The sequence below is a fragment of the Fukomys damarensis genome, unplaced genomic scaffold, assembly GCF_012274545.1.
Source record: "Fukomys damarensis isolate Sample0158 unplaced genomic scaffold, DMR_v1.0_HiC HiC_scaffold_39, whole genome shotgun sequence".
Classification (NCBI taxonomy): domain Eukaryota; kingdom Metazoa; phylum Chordata; class Mammalia; order Rodentia; family Bathyergidae; genus Fukomys; species Fukomys damarensis.
The window spans coordinates 108727246-108737442 of record NW_022900951.1 but is presented as its reverse complement, the minus strand read 5'-3'; the positions used below and the strand labels follow the sequence as shown (position 1 = coordinate 108737442).

Sequence of the window (10197 nt, the reverse complement as noted above, 5' to 3'; positions counted from 1 at the left end):
TGCTATTGGTGACAGGGTAGCCCATATGCTTAGCATTTTTTTTCTCTCTAATATCTAGAGCTATAACTATGCTTATCCAAATTAGTCTTCATAATAGCTCTATTTGATATGTGCTATTATTTCTGTTTTACTGAGGTTCAGTTGGGTTATGTGGCTTGCGAAGAATTAACCAACTAGGGATGTAAGGTAGCCAGTGTTTATTATCCAGACCTGTCAAACTCCCATCCTCTATTGCAGGAATTGATATTCAGCTATGGTAGAAACTGTAAAAATGTTCCTGATTTAGAGACTCATAGAGCCTTCCCTGAATGGGGAGAAGATGTATATAACTATGTAATTGTGATAGATGCCAACTGTAGAGGGAAGGCAACTCAAATACATGAGAACCTTCTTCATCTTAACGTTCTATGAAACAATAATCCTTTGTCACTTTGATTTAGTCATCTGTATATGACTTTGCACACAATATTAATGTTTCACCAATGAATAAAATGCACTTACTTCAAAAGCATTTCTTGGCCCAATTAGATATATATATATATCTTTCAAGCAGGAATGATAATAATGGCTGATATTTATCAAGGCTCTCTATAAGCCAGGCACTATTCTAAGCATATTTTCCTCCATTACTTCATTTAATTTTCACTGCACCCATATGCAGTCAGTATTGTTATTATACCCATTTCACAGATGAGATAACTGTGCCCCGGCTATTTTAACTGGTTTGTCAATGCTTTAACAGCCACAAAACCGAGATTCCAGTCACATTGTTACTTCAAAGACTTTACTCCCAGCATAACTACATTCTGGGAAAGTTAGAATAATCAGAATGTATCCAAATGGTTACTTCAAAAGTATCAAGTAGCAAGCAATTACAGGATTCATTAGTTTAACAAATCCAATTTTTGTGGTTGGGGGTTTAGCTCGGTGGTTGCGGGCTTGTTTAGCATACCAGTGGCCCTGGGTGTAATGCTCAGCCCTGAAAAAAATAAAAAGAAGGTAGTTTTCAAACAAATAGCATTATCTGTCTCATTTACTGCGTAAGTCTAAATGACACTGGTTAAAGATCTTCACCTTTGCTTTGTCTTCTCTACCAGCTGCAAAACCAGCCCACATCTGCAGCTCTTTCACTGTACCCTTGCTGAATAATGAAATTTGTCAGCCAAGTCCTGAGATACTGTGCGTGGTTCAAAGAAGGCATATCTTCTGCTTCCTACAAATGAAACACAACCACAAAATGTGATGGGTCTCTTGGCCAGCCAAATTAATACTAAAGCCTTAGCATGAAATTCAAGAACCTCCACAATCCGACCTCATATCCCTCAAATCTCTCCCCTGCTTCCTCTCCACCCACCCCAAGCTCTTGCTGTTCCCCATATCTATTAGGTGATCTGTGATACTTAATTTGATGTGTCAACTTGACTAGGCGTGGGATGCCCAAGCAACTTGTTCAACAATACAGTATTTCTGGATGCTTCTGTGAAGGAGTTTCTGTAGAGATTAGCATCTGAATTGGTCAACTAAATAAAGCAGATGATCCCCTGATGTGGTGGACATCATCCAATCTTCAGGGGCTTGTATAGGGCAAAAAGGTATAGATAGGTTAGGTGAACTCTGTGTGACTGCTTGAGCTTGGCTTCTCCGCAATACTTTTGGGTTTCAGTCCTTTAAGCTTGGACAGAAATCTATACTTTCGGCTCGCCAGCTCTCTAGCCTTAGAATTACACATATATAGCAAATCATAGGGCTTCTTGGTCTCCATAGTTATATCTCAATATCTTATAAGAAGTTACACTCCTTCTCCTAACAGTTACTATTCTATCCACTTTTAAAGCTTGTCTCAAGGACTAGAAGCTACCTGTTTAGATAATGCAAACTAAATATAATCTCCCTACCCTTTTTTAGAAAACCCAAATTACTCAGTATCTTTTATTCGTAAGATTTACTCTTATTGACTTTGTGTTAGTTATTTTTATATAGCTTAAAACTTTTTACAGTTAAAATTTCTTTTATACATTGTTACTCTTCCAAACAAAAATAATGGGAGGGGTATTTGGTAAATACGCACTCAAGGTAAAGTTGAAGATTCTAAGCGTCTGATGCTATTGTGCTACTTGTTATGTATATACTACTTTTTTTGTAAAATACTTTTCTTAGTATGTGTTTGCAGTATATAAGGATTACATTTGTGGGAAGTAAGTATATGTACATAATGCATCTTAATTTTTTTCATTCTCCCTTCTCCCTTCCCTACTCCCTCCCTCCATCTCTTCGTCTTCTTCCCTTTTGCAAAATATCTATTTTCCTGTGCTATATGATTTTTTGGTGCTTGGGTTGACTTTGAAAACTCTCTACCCAAAATCCATTCTGTCCATATCTATGCCTTGCTTAAAACCCATGATATCCAGTGGTGTTTTTCATGAAAAGTAATTCTCAGAGTGTAATTGAGAGGCCTCTGGATATCTCCTAAATCAGTGATGGTGAAACTTTTAGTGCTTTCAGTGATAGCAAACAGCTGGCCGCGGCACGCGTGCCATAGATTCGCCACTCCTGCCTTAAGCCCTTTCAGAGGACCTACAAGGTCAAATCTATATTTTTAGTAATACTAAGACATTACCAACCTTTTTCACTTGATATTTTCACTGCCGATGCAAAAGGAGCAGAGGAGAAAACTGCCAGTACCTAGGTAGGCATCAAGACAGTGGCACCAACCTATACCAGGAAATAATTGTTTCTGTTACTACCACTCATTCTGAATTTTTTAAAAACATAGTCATTTGCATGTAAGAGTTTCCTTGACAAATAAATGCATATTAGTAACCTAATTACATTTCGACACTTCTTTATATATATCTTTAATGTTCTATGTTATAGAATTGAAACTCTGCATATTGTATTTCTGGTTTTACTGAAGTCCAGTGGCTGCTTTGAGATCACACACTGGTGTAAATGTTTGGGCTGTGAGCTGCTCTAACCACCTTTTTTACGCAGAACACCAACGTCACAAGAAAGAACCATTAGTGGAAAACTATAGTTGTTCAGGCTTAGATACTTTACAGACATATTCTTAAAGAATGAAAGAAATGAGCTTGTCACTTAGAGGAAAATAACTGATAGTATTTTTTCCTGGTGACAAATATTTATGCTTTCAAGTGCAAATTAGAATTTTGGAAAACTTACACCTGCAACCGTGAACCTGACAGATTTTCCATATAAAAACCTTTTCAGATGCATGTGAAAGTGATATTAATGAATGAGATTGTTTGATATTGTATAATATACAATATGTCAACTTTTGGAAGATATGTATAATTCACTGTACCAGTATATTATAGATGACCAAAGCATGCTACAAAATCATCTGGGTAAAAAATTCATTCAAAGTACAGAATAAAGCAATGGATTTTAGTATATGAATGCAAAATTCTGTTGATTGTTTTCAGATTTCATATCAAAGCTAACATTTTAGAAAATATAACTCATGATATTTTGTTCTAGTATCAGAGAAGAGCACCCAAAATTATCTGAGATGGATATTAAATGACTTTTCCCTTTTGTAGCTATATATCTTGGTATTGTGGAATTTTCTTTGTATGCTTCAACTGAAACAACATATAACACATTGAATACAGGAAAGATGAGAACTCAGCTTTCTTCTATTTAGCCAGACATCAAAGAGATGTGCAGAAACATATAACAAAGCCACTTGCTTGTTATTTTTGTTTTGTTTTGGAAAACATAGCTTTTTTATAAAAAAGTAAATTAACATATAATGCTATTGTTGGTAAATGAGTTAGTAAGTACTAAGTAAATTTTTAAAAATCCATTAAATTCTAAAACAGTAAATGTTGATCAATATCAATATTTGGAGGACTCTTCATAATTTGTAAAAGTGCAAAGGGGGTTGAGGCCAAGAATTTGAGAATCAACACTGCTTTAGAAAGAGATCAAATTTTTGCCATGACTGCTCACAAGCTGGCTTCTGCCCCGGTCTCTCCAAATTCAGGTTGTACTACTGTCTGTCTCTCTGTGTGATCCAGTACCACTGGCTTCTTTCCATTCCTCTCATTTCTATTTTTCCCCTGCCCAGGACCTTTGTGCATGTTGACTCATTTGTTTGTAACTGTCTTTCTCCTCCAATCCTCTACCCTTTACTTGGATAGCACATATTCAGTCTTCAGATTTCAAATCTATACAAGTTTGCTATTGCCATATAACAAATGGGTACAAACTTCGTAGCTTAAAACATGAATTTGTTATCTCACACATGCAGAAATCAGATGTCCAGGTGAGCCCAACCAGTTTCTCTACTCCAGGTTGCCAAGGCCCAACCAGCATGACCCTGCTACTTTCTGGAGGTTCTGAGGAGAATCCATCTTCAGAATTATTCAGGTCATTCCAAAATTCATTTCTAAGTAGTCATTGGACTGAGGGCTCTTTGTCCTCACTGGCTACAAGCCAAGTTGCGTCTCAGTTTCCAGAGACTACCCACATTTCTTGCTCACATGGCCTCCTTGATCTTTAAGCCATCAGTCATGTGAGAAGTCCCTCTCATGCTCCAAATCTCTCTGACTTCTCCTGTTACATCCCTTCTGCAGTCAGCTATAGCCAGTTGTCTGCTTTTAAGGGCAGATGTGATTAGATTGGGCCCTTCCAGATTGGTCAGGATTAACTGACTACGGTAAGAAGCATAACCTTAATTACATTGCCAGAGGCCCTTTTGCCATGTAATGTGACACCTTCACAGTTTCTCATTATTAGAATATGAACATCTGTGGTGGACACACAACACAACCTGTGTTGTGTAACACAACCTGTGTTGTTATTACAAGCTGTAGAGCATTTTCTGCTGTCCCTACTGTCCAACAAATCTTTCCACTCACCTGTCTCCAGCACTCTGTGTGTGTGTGTGTGTGTGTGTGTGTGTGGCACGAGTGGCACCTCCAGATCTTATCTTCCCTTTTTCCTAGGCTTGTTGTTGCCTTATAAGAGACCACTTTTCTCACTTTCCCTCACAGCTGAGTATGGTCACATGCCCAACTTCCTTCCAAGTCAGCATTAGCAGAAGTGAGATGTACAAGTTCTGGCTCACTTGCTTAAAAAGAAAATGCTTCCTTTCTTCCCCTCTTGACTGGATGCAAACATGTAAGTGATCCAACTTCAACCATGAGAACAAACATAATATCCTGGGAGATGATGGAATAACAGTATGCAAGGAGTGTGGTTCTCTAAATGAGTTCCCTCATGAGCAGAGCCATCTTGCAAGCCTGAACACCTTACCTTAAGATTTTTGAATGAGCATGAGCTACGCATGTGTTATTGAAGCTACAATATTGTGTGGTCTTTTAGTTTTTACAGCAGCATAACTTTATGAAATTAAAAGAGCCCTTATTACCATCTGGAGTCACATATTTATGCATTTGCTCAATTGAAATACTGTCAACTCAACTAGAATGGAAACTCGATAAAAACAAGGAGTATGTTTGATGTACTGACTCCTGTGTTTTCAGTGGCTAGCACAATGTCCATCAGAGAGTAATGCTCACTATACATGGGATGAATGAAAATGATACCCATGCCGAACCAATGACTGATTCCCTTTTGAATCCTACAATGTCGGTAGGTACAAGCAGAATGATCTTTTCTATTGGGGATAGATATTCCTCAATCACAAGCATCAAAACCTGCTTTTAGCCACTGTTTTCTCATTGTCTATCCTCAACCCATCTGCCTCTGCAGCTGCTTCCTTACTTGGACTAATGCAACCTGCAAGGCCCTGCCTTGGAAGGCTTTATAGCTGAGGAGCAATTTTCAGCCTAGATGTGTGTTCGTTTCTTCATTAAAACTAATTTTGAAAAAAATACTTATTTGTACCACTTTTCTTTTTAATATTATATACATAAGCAGCTTTTGATCTCTCCTCTCCATAAAAATTAAGATAACGGGTGCTTGGTTTTCCATTTTACTTCCATCAATTATTTTCCATTTTTCAGAAATTAAAATACTATTGTGTACTTTTTATGTCTTTCTACTGCACTCACTCTTTTTTAAAAAATTTTTTCAGCTTTAATTGAGTTTATTGGTACATTTTAGGTATACAGTACAGTTACATTCATTGTTGGGATCTTGTACCTCTACATGACAAGTCTTGGTTCTCATTTTTTCCCCTTGTCCCTGCTTCTCCCTTCACCCCCTCCTCCCCTCCCCATCTACAACCACTTTATTTCCATCTTTTCATTATCTCATATTTTTTCTCTTCCCTTTTTACCCTTCCCCTACCCGTCCCACCTTCCCTACACCTTTAGCTCCTTTCTTCCCATTTCTCAATGTCAGTAATCTTATTAGGATCTTCTGTATTCTACTGCACTAACTCTTTATCTGTACCAGATACTTTTTCTTGATATGAAGAATTCTGATGTTAAATCATGGGCATGATCTCGTCTTCTTTTCCCTTAAAGTATCCATTCCAATGATATAAAGGAATCATTGAGCATTCTGAGATAGTTGTTATTATTTAATTTTATTTTATTTTTATAAAAGGAATAATAACATTCAATAATACTTACTACCAACTATTTTCCCCCAATACAGGGCCCTGAAAACCAGCACAACTCCCAAAAAATCCTGGAATGTCTGCTCGTTTAAAAGAAAAATGAATGAAAAAGAAAGAAATGGAGAAGGAAGGAACAAAGAAAGAGAAAAAGAAACAAAGGGAAGGATAGGAGGAATGAAGAAAGAGAAAAATTGAAAAACAACTCATATATCTGTCTCAGTGCCTTCTACTTACAGGAGCAAATGGGAGTTATAATTAGCTCAGATTCATGGTTATCTCTTTATTTCAACAATCTTAGGGCAGTAATCTAAATTCACTTGGTGTTAGGGTATTCACTAGGTTCAATTCCTTCCTTGCTTCCTGCATTCTGCAACAATTTGCTGATTGATTTATTTATTCACAAAACAATGCAAAGTGCTATGGTGAATACAAGGAAATTTAATGCAAGGCTAATTCCTGTTAATGTTCTAAAAATCATTAAAAGCCCTTGTGGAAACTAGAGGCACATGGATTTAATTGAAGTTTGTCAGGCTCAGGGTGATTCATGCTTCAGAGGACGTAGCTTTCTGAAGTCCATATTATGTGATACTCTTATGAAACATTAGTTGCTGAAACACTGGGGGAAAAATTCCTACACAAATCCCAGGTGAGTACAGAACAGTGCTTGTAGAAGTCACTGCACCCTCCCACTCATAAAATCCACCACTTGAAATTTGAAGAATATACTTTGGCTACTACTTACATATTTGATTTATTTTTATTAAATGTTGCCCAAACTTTCAAAAAGTCTCTTCATTTTTTTCACTCATATAACAGGTATTTTTTGAGGGCTTACCATGTGTCAGGCACATGGTATTGGGGATACAGTAATGAGCAAAAGTGGTACAACAAATTCCTGTTCTACTGGAGTTGATATTCTAACAGAGAGAGATGAACAACAAATTACATGAATCAATCAAGATGGTGAATGGCCAATAGGGATGCGCCCTGTAGATATATGGAAAATTGTTATGCTTCTTCTCAGGATCTGAGAGGAAAAGTGTGCACTCCACATACCAACTATTTTGTCCCACCACCCTAGGAAAAAAAGGAATTGCTTGAACTAATAATGATTTCCTTTTTCCACATCACCCTAGATGCACCCTGAGGGCCTTCACAATTGGGTGCATCCCCAGCCTTTTAAATTTTTTGCTCTGAGATAGGTTCTAGCTAAGTTTCCCAGACTGGGCTCAAACTTGCAATGTTCCTGTCTCAGTCTCTCAAAGTGCTGAAATTACAGGTATGTGCCATGATATTCACGTCATCTTTACTCTTAATAGAATACATCTTTAATACCAATTTCTTTATTTTAGGGTCATTTTGATAGGCTTGAAGATTCATAGAAGCACAGGCTATTTTATTTTCAGATTCCACCAACAAGATTGCATTATTAGTGTCCAAATGATGCGAGTTCTATCAGATCCCAACTATTTGTTATCTGTATAACCCATACAGGAAGGGTGTACTTGGGCTGCCAGTATAGTCAATATAAGATTTAAGATATACCTCAAATTCTTCTGAAAATTTTTATGGGTGTGGATAGTGGTTTCCAAATTAGTCTGGGTTATGTGACCACATCAGTTAGCAGAGCTTAGAATCCATAGATTCAGCCCCCAAACAGGTCCTTCGAGGTCTCCTCTGAGCCTGAAACTGGATTTCAGTCCCCATTATTACCACCTCCCCATTGATACTGTTAGTGCTGAAATGTTATGTAGTACCCAGATGTTAGAGATCCAAATGTAGCACTGCCCTTACACGTGAGAACACTCTACATGAACTTCCACAGGAGAGGTCAACCACAAGAAAGTTCCACTTTCCCAGGGTATACAAATTCTGTAAGGAGGATATCTGGAGTCACACTTCTCTCCAAGCACGCTTTATTTGGGGGATAGTCTCAATATTACATGTTTCTTGTTCTTTCACTGTAAGACATCTCTGGAAATCCATTTTGTTTCTCCTGCCTCCTGGTATCAATGAGGTCATTCCAATTCATGAAGATGAACACAGTTTAAACTACTGTCTTTCAGGATGCTCTTCAGTCCCTGTAATGGGTTTTGCTGTGTTTTGACTGCTGAGCATCTTGATCTTCCCATAGAAAATTATCTTTTACCCATAATCTGATGCTCTGGTGTATTTTTACGCAAGCCTTGGGAACGTAGCTCAAAACAGTTGGTCTTTTACAAGATTATTAACCTTATTCACCAGAGATTGGAAAATGAGTAAAGTGTCATTATTTCAGTCATATACCCTGACAAGACTGTTGGGTAATTTCTAATCCCTATCCTGAAGCTTCTAATTTGTTCTTTTTTGGAAGCTCAGTTCCACAGTCATACTATGAACTATTTTATATCATTCTAATAATCTTACCATTTAAATTTTCCAGTTTATTTCCATTACTTTGTAGTTAAGGGATCCTAACCAATAAAATCTGAGTCTAAAACAATTAATGCAAATAAATGTGGAGTAGAAAGGGTGTCGTTTAATTCCACTCACCAGAAGTATCCATGCCTCAGAGGTTCCTGGTCAAAACACCTTGTTACTAAATGTCATAGTCAGAATGCCCATCAAAGGCATTCTAAATGTTACCTCTCATTTCATAGATAACCCAAAGCTCAGAGAAAGGAAGAGACTTACCAAAGGTTGATCATGCAATCTACAAACATAGTTTGCATTGTCTCTTGAGGACAGACATCATAAGTACTAAAGGTATAGGTTTTAAAATATCAGAGTCTTGAGTGTGAGGGGAGCAGAGCGAGGAGGAGACCCCGCTGCAGCTGCAGGTCCGGCTGCTAGTTCTTCCGACCATGCTTGGGTCTTGCTGCCAGGAAGCTGCGGGCCCGTGACTCGTCGTGGTGCAGACTCAGATTTCTCTACATCCAGAAAGGAAAAAAAATCGACAATTTACATCCTGGAAGTTCATTTAGGAATCTGAAATTAGGGACTATTTTCAAATTTGGACATGGCTGATGGAGGGGCAACAGACCTAATGGGCTAATTACTGGAAATAACATATGCCAGTTCAAACTAGTACTTCTGGGAGAGTCTGCTGTTGGCAAATCAAGCCTAGGGCTCTGTTTTGTGAAAGGCTAGTTTCATGAATTTCAAGAGAGTACCACTGGGGCTGCTTTTCTAACTCACACTGTCTGTCTTGATGATACAACAGTAAAGTCTGAAATATGGGGTACTGCTGGTCAAGAATAATAACATTGCCTAGCACCAATGTACTACAGAGGCACAGAAGCAGCCATAGCGGTATGTGATATCACAAATGAGGAATCTTTTGCAAGAGCAAAAAACTGGGTTAAAGAACTTCAGAAGCAAGCAAGTCCCAACATTGTAATAGCATTATCAGGAAACAAGGCTGATCTAACAAATAAAAGAGCTGTAGATTTCCAGGAAGCACAGTCCTATCCAGAAGAGAACAGTTTATTATCCATGGGAATGTCAGCTAAAACATCAATGAATGTAAATGAAATATTCATGGCATTAGCTAAAAATTGCCAAAGAATGAACCACAGAATCCAGGAGCAAATTTGACTGGGGGAAGTGGAGCAGATCTCGCTGAAACTACACAACCAACCAGGAGTCAGTGTTGTAGTAACTAA

General features: G+C 37.8%; 1 pseudogene; it reads left to right on the top strand.

The window, feature by feature from the left end:
- Positions 1 to 5613: 5613 nt before the first annotated feature.
- LOC104855459 lies at positions 5614 to 10197 on the top strand (annotated as a pseudogene).